Below are 12,201 nucleotides of genomic sequence, written 5' to 3' on the forward strand. Positions count from 1 at the left end.
TATTTTTATTTTTCCAGCTTTATTAAGGTATAATTTACAATTAAAATTGTATATATTTATGGTGTACAATGTGATGTTTTGATGTATGTATACATTGTGAGATGATTAAATTAATATAATTAACATATCCATCACCTCACATCGTTATTTTTTGTGGTAAGAACATTTAAAATCTACTCTCAGCAATCTTCAAGTACAGAATACATTTTTATTAGCTGTAGTCACCATGCTGTATAATAGTTCTCCAAAGATTATTCCTCTTGTCTGACTGAAACTTTGTACCCTTTGACTAGTATCTCCCCATTTCTATCCCCTACATCCAGGCCCTGGTAACCACCATTCGACTCTCATTTTATCAGTTCAACTTTTTCAGACTCCTCATAAAAGTGAGATCATGCAGTGTTTGTCTTTCTGTGCCTAGCTTATCTCACTTAACATAATGTCCTCCAGATTCATCAATGTCGTTGTGAATGACAGGATTGTTTCCTTTCTTAAAGCTGACTAGTATTCCAGTGTATGCATCTATGTGTGTGTATATGTCACATTTTCTTAATCTGTTCATCTGTCAATGGACACTTATGTTGATTTTACATGTTGGCTATTGCAAATAACGCAATGAACATGAGAGTACAGATATTTCTTCAACACACAAATTGCATTTTCTTTGGATATATACCCAGAAGAAGGATTGCTGTATCATCTGATAGCCCTATTTTTAATTTTTTGAGAAACTTCTATGCAGTTTTCCATCATGGATTTACTAATTTACATTCCCACCAACCATGTACAAGGGTTCACTTTCCTCCACATCCTCAGCAAGACTGGTTGTCTTTTTCTTTTTAGTAATAGTCATTGTGACAGATGTGAATTAAGATCTCACTGTGGTTTTAATTTGCATTTCCTGTTGATTAGTGATATTGAACATTTAAAAATATGTATCAGCCACTTATACGTCTTATTTTGAGAAATATTTATTCTGATTTTATGTTCATTTTTTAAATCACGCTATTTGTTTTCTTTCTATTGAGCTATTTGAGTTCCTTATATATTTTAGATATTAGCTCCGTATTAGATATATGGTCTCCAAATATTTTCTTTCATTTCATAGCTTGTCTATCCACCCTGCTGATTATTTTATTTGCTGTGCAAAAGCTTTTTAGTTTGACAGAATCCCATTTGTCTATTTTTGCTTCTGTTGCTTGTGATTTTGGAGTCATATCAAAAAAAGAAATTTTTTTTTTTTTTTTTTTTTTTTTTGAGACGGAGTCTCGCTGTGTCTCCCAGGCTGGAGTGCAGTGGCGTGATCTCGGCTCACTGCAAGCTCCGCCTCCCGGGTTCACGCCATTCTCCCGCCTCAGCCTCCCAAGTAGCTGAGACTACAGGCGCCCGCCACCACGCCCGGCTAGTTTTTTTGTATTTTTAGTAGAGACGGGGTTTCACCATGTTAGCCAGGATAGTCTCGATCTCCTGACCTCGTGATCCACCCGCCTCGGCCTCCCAAAGTGCTGGGATTACAGGCTTGAGCCACCGCGCCCGGCCAAAAAAAGAAATCTTTGCCAAAACTATTGTCAAGAAACGTTTTCCCTATGTTTTCTTCTAAGAGTTTCATAGTTTCATGTCTTACATTTAAGTGTTTAATCCATTTTGAGTTTATTTCTGTATATAGGGTGAGATAAAAGTCTAATTTTATTCTTCTGCATGTGGATATTCAGTTTTCTCAACACCATTTATTAAAGAGACTATCTTTTCTCTACTGTGTGTTCTTGGCAACTTTGTGAAATATTAGTTGACTGTAAATGCAAGGATTTATTTCTGAAGTCTCTATTCTGTTCCATTGGTCCATGTGCCTGTTTTTATGCCAGTAATCTGCTGTTTCAATAACTGTAACTTTGTAGTATATTTTGAGATCAAGAAGTGTAATGCTTCCAGATTTATTATTTTTTGCTCAAGACAGCTTTGGCTATTTGGGGTGTTATGTGGTTCTACATGAATAATATGATTATTTTTCTATTTCTGTGAAAAATGTCATTGTAATTTTGATAGGAATTACTTTGAATCTGTAGATCACTTGGGTACTATGGAAATTTTAACAATATTAATCCTGTAATACATGAAAATGTCTATTTATTGGTGACTTCTTCAGTTTCTTTCATCAATATTTTATAGTTTTCAGTGTATAGATTTTTCACCTCCCTACTTAAATGTATTCCTAAGTATTTTTTATGCTATTATAAATGGGATTGTTTTCCTTTCTTTTTAAATTTTTATTTTTAATTGTAAATTGACATATTACAGGGCTGTATGTATTTAGAGTACAAATTGATATTATGACTCATTAAAACAATGTGGAATAATTTAATCAAGCTAATTAACATAACTGTCACCTAAAATACTTATTTTTTTGTGGTGAAGGCATTTGAAATTTATTCTCTTAGTGATTTTGATCTTAGCTGGTGGTCACAGCAGATTGCCTTCTTGATTTCTTTTTCAGATAGTTCATTGTTAGTGTACAGAAATGCTACTGATTATTGGCTATTGGCAAGGGAAGCAGAAGCAATGAGGGAGGCAGGAGGCCAAGACAAGGTGACTTAGACATATTATTGAATTGTGTACAACAAGGTGTGTCTGGCATATGCATGCAAGACAGATGTTAAGGCATCAAATTTACAGAAGCTAGAAGTGTGGCTGATACAAGGGTACATAGCCAACTCTGCTACATAGAGTCATTCTGGGAACCAGGCTGACAAAATCCTGCTGCCTTCAATGTGTGGCTTCCATGGTCACCAGGGACATCAGTATCTACTAGCAGAAGGGAGAAGAGCAGTGAGGATCTTTTGTGGAAGGATTTGTGGCCCAGACCTAGAAACACATTCTTCCCACATTCTTCTATCAATACTATTCACACTCACCCAACTAGAACTTTATCCCAAGACACACCTAACTGTGAGGAAGGATAGGAAAGACAGTCTTACTGGGTGCCCAAGGAGGGAGAATGTGGTGACAGTATGTGGCCTACATCCTGTCACACAGTGGCCACATGTCACTTTGGGTACACAGGTTTCACTGGGCAGGGCTTTCCCAATCTCTATTGTTTCCTGTCTAACCTCATCTTATATAAAGTTTCTGGTGATGCAGAAATTAGATTCTCAAACATCAATAATTTTGTGAACTACTGGAAGAAGAAAACATCCTTGTCAGGAGATAGAATTCAGAGTGACGTGTTTAATCCCAGAAGAAGCTCAGGGATGGAGGCAGCACTAAGGACAGACACTCACTCAGGAAGATAATGTCCCCCAAAATATGTTCACGTCCTAATTTGTGGGACCACTGAGTGTTACATTACACAGCATAAGGGATTTTTTTTTTTTTGCATGTGATTAAGTTGAGGATCTTGAGATATCCTGGATCATCTAGGTGGTCCCAGTGTAATCACAGGAGTTCTTATAAGAGGGAGGCAGAAAGGTCAGGGATGGAAAAAAGCAGATATACCAACAGAAATAGGAGTCCTACTCATACTTAGTGGATGCTACACTGCTCCTTGAATGTGGAGGAAGGGGCCATGAGGCAAAGAATGCCTACAGCCTCTAGAAGTTGGAAAAGGCAGAGAAATAGATTCTCCCCTAGAATGCATCCCTGATGACACTTTAATTTTAGTCCAGTAAAGCTGATTTCAGACTTTTGATATCTAGAACTGTAAGATAATAAGTTGTGTCATTTGAAACCAGTTATTTTTATATATATATATATATATACTTTCTAAAAATAATTATTTATATCTTCTATTTTTATCACATATTATTGTAAATATGAGTACTACCAATTTAATGAAGAACAACAGATGAGTTAACAGCCATGCTTGCCATATTTGTGGCTTAAACAAAAATGCATCTTATATTTCATCATGATTCATGATACTTGCTACAATTTTCTAGTTGTTATCTCTCCTGAAGTTGTGGGACAGAGGAGTGCATGAGTGTTGGGTGCTTAAAAGAACACACTGTTTCTTTTACTTTCTTTCCAGCGGTCATTCTTTCCTTCTTTTTGATAAAAACTCTCTTTTATTTTGTTTTGTTTTGTTGTCTGTCTGTTTTTAAAGGAACCGACCACTATATTTTTAATGAAATGGGACTGGCTTCAACCAACTTTTTAGTTTTATTTTTTACATGTTATTTATATAATTTGATTTATTTTCAAGGCAAACAAAAATTTATAAACAATGTGAAAAATAATATCCTTGAACAAAAAATTTTAATGTGGTGAAAAATATATCAACACCTGTAGAAAATATGTCAAAAGTGATAAAATTACAATTCCTCAAGGAATAAAATATATATGCTTAGTAAATAAACTTAATTAAAATTTATCATATTCTTAAGACTATATAATTTAATGCATTACATTTTTATTTTTGTTTATTTTTTGTATTATTTTCTATACTTTTTTTTTTTACTCCAAAGGCATATATTACATTTTTAAAACTGGAGATTACAAAATTGTAAGAAAGAATAATAATGTGGTCTGGTGTGGCTAGAACCCACAGAGAGAATTATTCCTCTTTATTGTCAGTGGCTGTGGAACTACTGAGAATCTACCTTAAAACTATCATTAATGTAGCAAGGGCTTTAATTAACTACCCTTGGATACCACTGTTTGTCTTCTTAAATGGCATTTATTATTAAATAAGTAGTATGAGTTGTAGGGCTATATAGAACACACTTTATAACTATATAACACTATATAAACATGAACACACTTATTAATACATGCATTTCAATAGGAAAACAGTTAACTGTGGATAGATTGATATGACAATATAAATTACACTTTACAATACTAACAATATGTATAATATTTCTCATTTCCTTCACATATGAGGTCTTTGACTTTGACTGTTATTTCACCTCTTGCTCTCAGTTTCTTCATATGTAAATAAAAATATTAATAATGCATACCTCACAGATTTTTTGTACAGATTGCGTGTCACACAATAGGCCCCTTAAAAGTGCTATGTAGTATTTATTCTTATACACTAAATTAACACAAGTACTTGGGTGGGGGGCAGTTACTAATTGCTTAATCTTTGTGCTAGAAAATCACCTTCATTCTTAGAACTTTTGATGCTAAAGAAAACTGTGTTGGTATACCAGCAAACATAAGTAATCTAAATAATCAATAATATAGACCGGTCCTCCTTGACCTTTAATGAGCATAATGAATCATCTGGTGATTTTGTTAAACTGCACATTTTGATTCACTAGCACTGGTTTTGAACCTACAACTCTGCATTTCTAATCAACTCCTGGGTAGTAATGATTAGGATGGTATATAGAACTCACTTTGAGTAGTAAGAGTACAGACCAGTGCTCAACAAACAAAAGCCCCCAAGCCAAATCCAGCCTGCCATCTATTTTTGTAAATACAATTTTATTGGGACACATCCATACTCATTTATTTTCATATTGTTTATACATGCTTTCATGAGATACAAACACAGAGCTGAGTAGTTGCAACTGAGACCACATGGATTGCAAAACCTAAAATATTTACTGTCTGGCCCTTAACATAAAGTTTGCAGATCCCTGGTATAAACATGCTTTTTTCATCTAATAGAATAATAAAATTTTCTTTTGAAACATTTTAAAAATACAGAAGTCAGAATTAATGAATATTAAACATAAAACACTAACTGAAATTTGGGACTTTTCATTCCATCTCAATATAGTCATTCATCTAGTCTTATCAGTTCAATTATCTATACAAATAATCCATAGGTTAAGTGGAAGAAAATACATAGTTTCTACAGAGTCCACAAAGTCCATATTGAGGGAGGTTGGAGTTAGGGGAGGTTCATAAAGTAAGATTTTTAAGGGATGCAACTTCTTGATAATAGATCTCTCAAAATACTAATTAGGTGTGTAGGTCAGTTGTGTAGTCAATCAAATTAATATGAGATTAATAGCTCTAAAAGTGCTTCCTTGTGACAATCAACATTCTATCATAGAACAATATCCAGAAAGACTGTGGCAGACCCATCTCTATATCAGGTATTTACACCTCTAGAGGATATTACCGACTCAGATGGCTACATAGACTAAGTAACAGTCCTGATTTTGTATCCGTCTTCTAAAAAATGCATGGCTTTTCAGGAGAGATGTTAGCTTGAAGACAAGCTTCAAGTTTGTGATTACAGTATATTAAGAGAGAAAAGAATGAGTTATTATGTGGGAGTTTCTCAATGATCTTCTACATTTTAAAAAATTTATTCAAACGTTCATGTACCATATTTCTCATACTTCTTTTCATTTTCCATTCTGTACTCATTATGTTTTAAAGATCCATACATCTTTCTGTGTGTTCTTGTTACTTCAAACTGCTGCATATCCAGGGTGGGCTATCATTAGATTTCCTACCCATTTACTCCACCACAGATACTAGATTGTTTTTAGTTCTCTGTCTTCACAGATAATACCATAATGAAAATCTTCATGCATCTATTCTTACAGACCTTTGAACGTAGTAGATGTTCGATAAACAACAATTGAACTCTGCATATTTGAAGAGCATTTAATTATTTTCATGAGAAATTACTTAATAGGTACAATGTATGTTATTCTGGTGATGAATACACTAAAAACCCTGACTTCACTGGTATGCAATATATCCATTTAACAAAATTACACTTGTACCCCATAAATTTATACAAATAAAACATTTAAATTAAAATTAGAAAAGTAAAAATGAAAAATGATACATTATTAAGTGATAAATATGCTCACCATAACAGTATGTAAAGTATAATATATAAACATATGAGTATACATATATATGTATACTCGCATGTATTTTGCAATAATAGAATTAAATGGGTGAACGTATTGTTGTTTCTTTCTTCTTTTTATTGCCTATGTATCTTAACAGTTCTACAGTGGATGTGCTATTTGTATAATAAAATGAATGATCAGAGCATTAAAGAAAAATGGTGGGTTTTATGTGCTTGTGATTGCTGGTAAATGCAAGAATAATATTTTAAGAATATTTACACACAGCTCAAAACTGGAATTAGTAAGTTATTCAATATATTTATGTATTCATTTATTTACTTATGTATCAATAGAAATGTATTAGTACATGTGCATGTGAGTGCATGTATACATGCATATACATGCATGCACGCAGATACACACATATATGCACATCATATATATGTGTATTTATTTCAAGGACTGAAAATATGCTTACTGTCACAGTTAAGGGTAATTCAGCCAAGTATAGAAGCCTAGGTTAAAAAAAATCACTCTGAATTTTGAAGGGATTTGTTTCACAGAATAGCTAATGGTCAGTCTAGTTGTTCCCTTATATAACTTGCATGCTGCCCACCATCACTGAGAATATTTTATTCTCTACATTTTTGTCATTGTGACTAAAATGCTGGACATTATGTAGAAATATTAATTCACCATCACACTGATCTTTTTTGGATCCTTTCCTAGAAAAATTGATGATCTTCGTTCTGAAAAAAATATTATTGGTACACTCCCTCTACTCTGTTTTCACTTTTCTCTATTGCTGAAACACCTCTTATTCATTTGCTAGTTCTATCAAAAGAAATGTTCTTGGGGCGGGGCGCAGTGGCTCACACCTGTTATCCCAGCACTTTGGGAGGCCGAGGCGAGTGGATCACCTGAGGACAGGAGTTTGAGACCAGCCTGACCAATATTGTAAAACCCCATCTCTACTAAAAATACAAAAATTAGCCGGGTGTGGTGGCATGCACCTGTAGTCCCAGCTACTCGGGAGACTGAGACAGGAGAATTGGTTGAACTTGGGAGGCAGAGATTGCAGTGAGCCAGGACTGCACCACTGCACTCCAGCCTGGGCAACAGAGCAAGATTCCATCTCAAAAAAAAAAGAAAAAAAAAAAAAGGAATGTTCTATCTTCAGTTCTTTCATCTGCTAATTCCCATCTCTTTTCTTTTTGCTAAAACTTGGGGAAATGATCTCAACTTTGTTTTTTACTTCTGCTATTTATTTTTAATGCCAGTTAACCTACATTCAATGCCCAAGAGTGAGCTGCTTCTTATTCTATGATGACTTGATTAAAATATTTTATTTTTGTTTCATTTACACTACACTGAAACTACTAATTATTTAAAAATTGAACTTATTTTCTGCTCTCTGTATATTTCTGTTTTTACAAATTTTACTTGTTAATGTTTTCATTTTGGTGCCTGTGTTTCACTTTAGAGGCTTTTCTCAAATGTCTAATCATCATTGGCTGAGTGTATGACTGTATGTGTATGAGGAGACTTATTTACCGATAGCACTCACTACAGTGTAGTTGGGTGATGACTTTTTAATTGGGAGAGTCTTCAAATGTTCAGAAGTGGGAATTCTTATCTTTAGGGTTATTGAGTGTCCCAAAATATAATTTTTCAGAATTTTGCCTGGAGTTTCAGGCAAAAAATTTAACTACATTCTTAAACTACATTTTAACTGCATTCCTTATAGTTAAAAATGTTTTACAATCTAGCTGGACAGGGAGACAGTGGTGAAGATCTTAGCATTCACCGTGTGAATCGTCACTGACTGCCTCCATGTCCAGCCTCATATCTCTCTCCATTCCATTCTGCCAGACATTGAATGCTTCTGTCTCTGATCGAGAGACTCTTCCCATCAATTGTTCCAGAAAATAACCTTTGGGTTTCCTAAGTAGGAGAATGGCATCCATACACAGAGGGTCAGAAGGAAAGAATTAATGCAAGTTAGTTCAGTCAGGAGAAAAATTTAAATTATATAACTTGTTTTAAATGACAGGAGATTTCCATTGTAAACCTTTAGCTTTGCGGGACATGATACTTTAAATTTATTTTATTTTATTTTATTTTATTGACACAGAGTGTGTTTTTTTTGTTTTGTTTTGTTTTGGTTTTGGTTTTTGTTTGTTTGTTTGTTGAGATGGAGTCTCGCTCTGCCGCCCAGGCTGGAGTGCAGTGGCCGGATCTCAGCTCACTGCAAGCTCCGCCTCCCGGGTTCACGCCATTCTCCTGCCTCAGCCTCCCGAGTAGCTGGGACTACAGGCGCCCGCCACCTCGCCCGGCTAGTTTTTTTGTATTTTTTAGTAGAGGCGGGGTTTCACCGTGTTAGCCAGGATGGTCTAGATCTCCTGACCTCGTGATCCGCCCATCTCGGCCTCCCAAAGTGCTGGGATTACAGGCGTGAGCCACCACGCCCTGCCAGACAAGAGTTTTTTTCTTGTCGCCCAGGCTGGAGTACAATGGCGCGATCTCGGCTCACTGCAACCTCTAACTCCCGGGTGCAAGTGATTCTCCTGCCTCAACCTCCCGAGTGGCTGGGATTACAGGCGCGTGCCACCACGCCCGGCTAATATTTGTATTTTTAGTAGAGACGGGGTTTCGTCGTGTTGGCCAGGCTGGTCTCGAACTCCTGACCTCAAGTGGTCCGCCCACCTCGGCCTCCCAAAGTGCTGGGATTACAGGCGGGAGCCACGGCGACCAGCCTAAATTAATTTTTTTATTTGTGGCAGTTAACACTTAACATGAGATTTACCATCTTAAAGAATTTTAAGGAGAGTATATAGTATTGTTTACTATAGGCACAATGTTTTACAGCAGATCTTTAGAACTTATTTATGTCTTGCGTAGCTGAAACTTCATACCAACTGATTAGCAACTCCCCATTTCTGCCTCCCACAAGTTCCTGGCAACCACAATTCCATTATTTGCTTCCTTAAGTTTGAAAATTTTCGAAACCTTATACAAGTAGAATAATACAGTATTTGTCGTTCTATGACTGACTTAATTTCATTTAGTGTAATCTCCTCAAGGCATTCATGTTTTCACATTCAACATAATTTTTTTTTATTTTTTAAGGCTGCATAGTATTCTGCTGTATGTATATACCACATTTTCTATATTCATTCATTTATCAATAGACATTTACATTGTTTCCACATCTTGACTATTGTGAATAAGGCTGGAATGAACATAGGAGTGCAGATCTCTCTCCTGGATTGTAATTTCAATTCCTTTTGATATACACCTAGAAGAGGGATTGCTGGATCATATGGTAGTTTTAGTTTTAATTTTTTTGTGGTACCTCCATACCATTTCCCATAGTGGCTTCATGCTTTTACATTTCTAACAACAATGGACAAAGGTTCCAATTTCTCCACAAACTCACCAACTTACCCCATTTTTGGATGATAGTCATTCTAACAGGTGTAAAGTGTTATCTCGTTGTGGTTTTGATTTGCATTTTCCTGATAACAATGTTGAGCACTTTTTCATATACCTGTTGGCCATTTGTATGTCTGTTTTGGAAAAAATATCTATTCAAGTCCTTTTCCTATTTTTAAATATTGAGTTATTTATTAATTGCTATTGAGTTGTAGGATTTCCTTATACATTTTGGATATTAGCCTTCTGTGCAATATATGGCTTGCAAATATTTTCTCCCATTCTGTAGGTTACCTTTGCACTTTGTTGATTGTTTCCTTTGCTGCGTAGAAGCTTTTTATTTTGATGTAGTCTCACTGACTATTTTGTTTTTGTTGCCCATGCTTTTGATGTCGTATCCAAGAAAACATTGCCAAGACCAATATCAAGAAGGCTTTCTCCTATGTTTTCCTACAGGAGTTTTACAGTTTCAGGTTTTATGGTTAAGTCTTTTGAGTTTACTTTTTGTGTTTGAAGTGAGATGAGTGCAATTTTATACTTTTGAATGTGGCTATCCAATTTTCTCAACACCATTTGTTGAAGAAACTATTCTTTCTCCTGTGTGTATTATATGCACCCTTGTCAAAGATCAGTTCACCTTATTTGTGTGTGTTTATTTCTGGGCTCTCTATTTTGTTCCATTGGTTTATATGTCTGTTCTATGCGAGTACTATACTGTTTTTAATCACTGTATTTTTAAAATATATTTTGAAATCAGGAAGTGCTGCAGGCTCTCAATTCTGTTCCATTGATCTATATGTCTGTTTTATAACAGTACTATACTGTTTTTAATTACTGTATTTTTAAAAAATATTTTGAAATCAGGAAGTGTTGCATTTCTATATACTAACAAGGAACTGTCCCAAAAGGAAATTAAGAAACAATTTTATATATTATTGTATCAAAAAGAATAAAATGCTTAGATATACACTTAACCAAGAAGATGAAAGTCTCATACATTGAAAACTATACTTATTGATGAAAGAAATTAAAGAAGACATAAATAAATAGACATCTGATATTCATTGATTGGAAGACTCAATATTGTTAAAATGTCCATAGTACCCATAGCAATCTAAAGATTCAGTGTAATCCCTACCAAAATTCCAGTGGCATTTTTTACAGAATTTTTTTTTAAACGAAACTAAAATTTATATGGAACCATGAAAAACCCTGAATATTTTAAATTCCTTTTGAACTTATTTTTAAAATTGAATTAATTTTTTTAAAATTTTTTGTCATTATTACAATTACTTTCTGTATATATTTCTGATTATGCAGAGCATGCTTATGAAATTATCATGGAACAAATTACAACATCATCTCTTATTATTTGATCCTTAAGAAATTATTTGGAATTCTCAGAAAGACTCTATTATATTCTGTTTTTTTTTTTTTTTTTGACTATTACTATTAAATCAATGGAGTTCATGGTCACTTTTGGATTCAGGTACAGATACGTTGAGCTATGGCTGCCACATTCTTTTGAAGTTATTATAAAGTAACTGAAACCAGATGGCTTTTAAAAATCAAATCCAATATTCTATCACCCCCAACCCTGTTATGTTAAGTCACCAAGGATTCGGTATTCTGAATCTTAAATAAAGTTTTCAATAATATCCATATCCCAAAGTATGATACCAAATTAAATAACATTCATAAAAGATAAAAAGTGATAGTATGATCCTGTCATAAAGAACACCATAAATATTCGAACAATGTTTTGAAAGAGTTGATAAGGCAGTAAAAGGAAGGAAGACATTTCAGAAACTGCACTTTTCCTTAGATTAGAGGTGAGCAGAGAGTGCAACAGGACATCATAATCTCTGCTTAGAGAATGCTGTGGAGAAATGAGTAGGAAATATAGGCAGACTAAAAGTAGAGGAAAAGTAATTTCCATACCAATGTTGAGCAAAACTTAACAGACTTAGGACTGGGCTTTGTGCGGCCTGTTCCAGTTAGTGGC

Source organism: Macaca fascicularis, chromosome X (assembly GCF_037993035.2).
Source record: "Macaca fascicularis isolate 582-1 chromosome X, T2T-MFA8v1.1".
Classification (NCBI taxonomy): domain Eukaryota; kingdom Metazoa; phylum Chordata; class Mammalia; order Primates; family Cercopithecidae; genus Macaca; species Macaca fascicularis.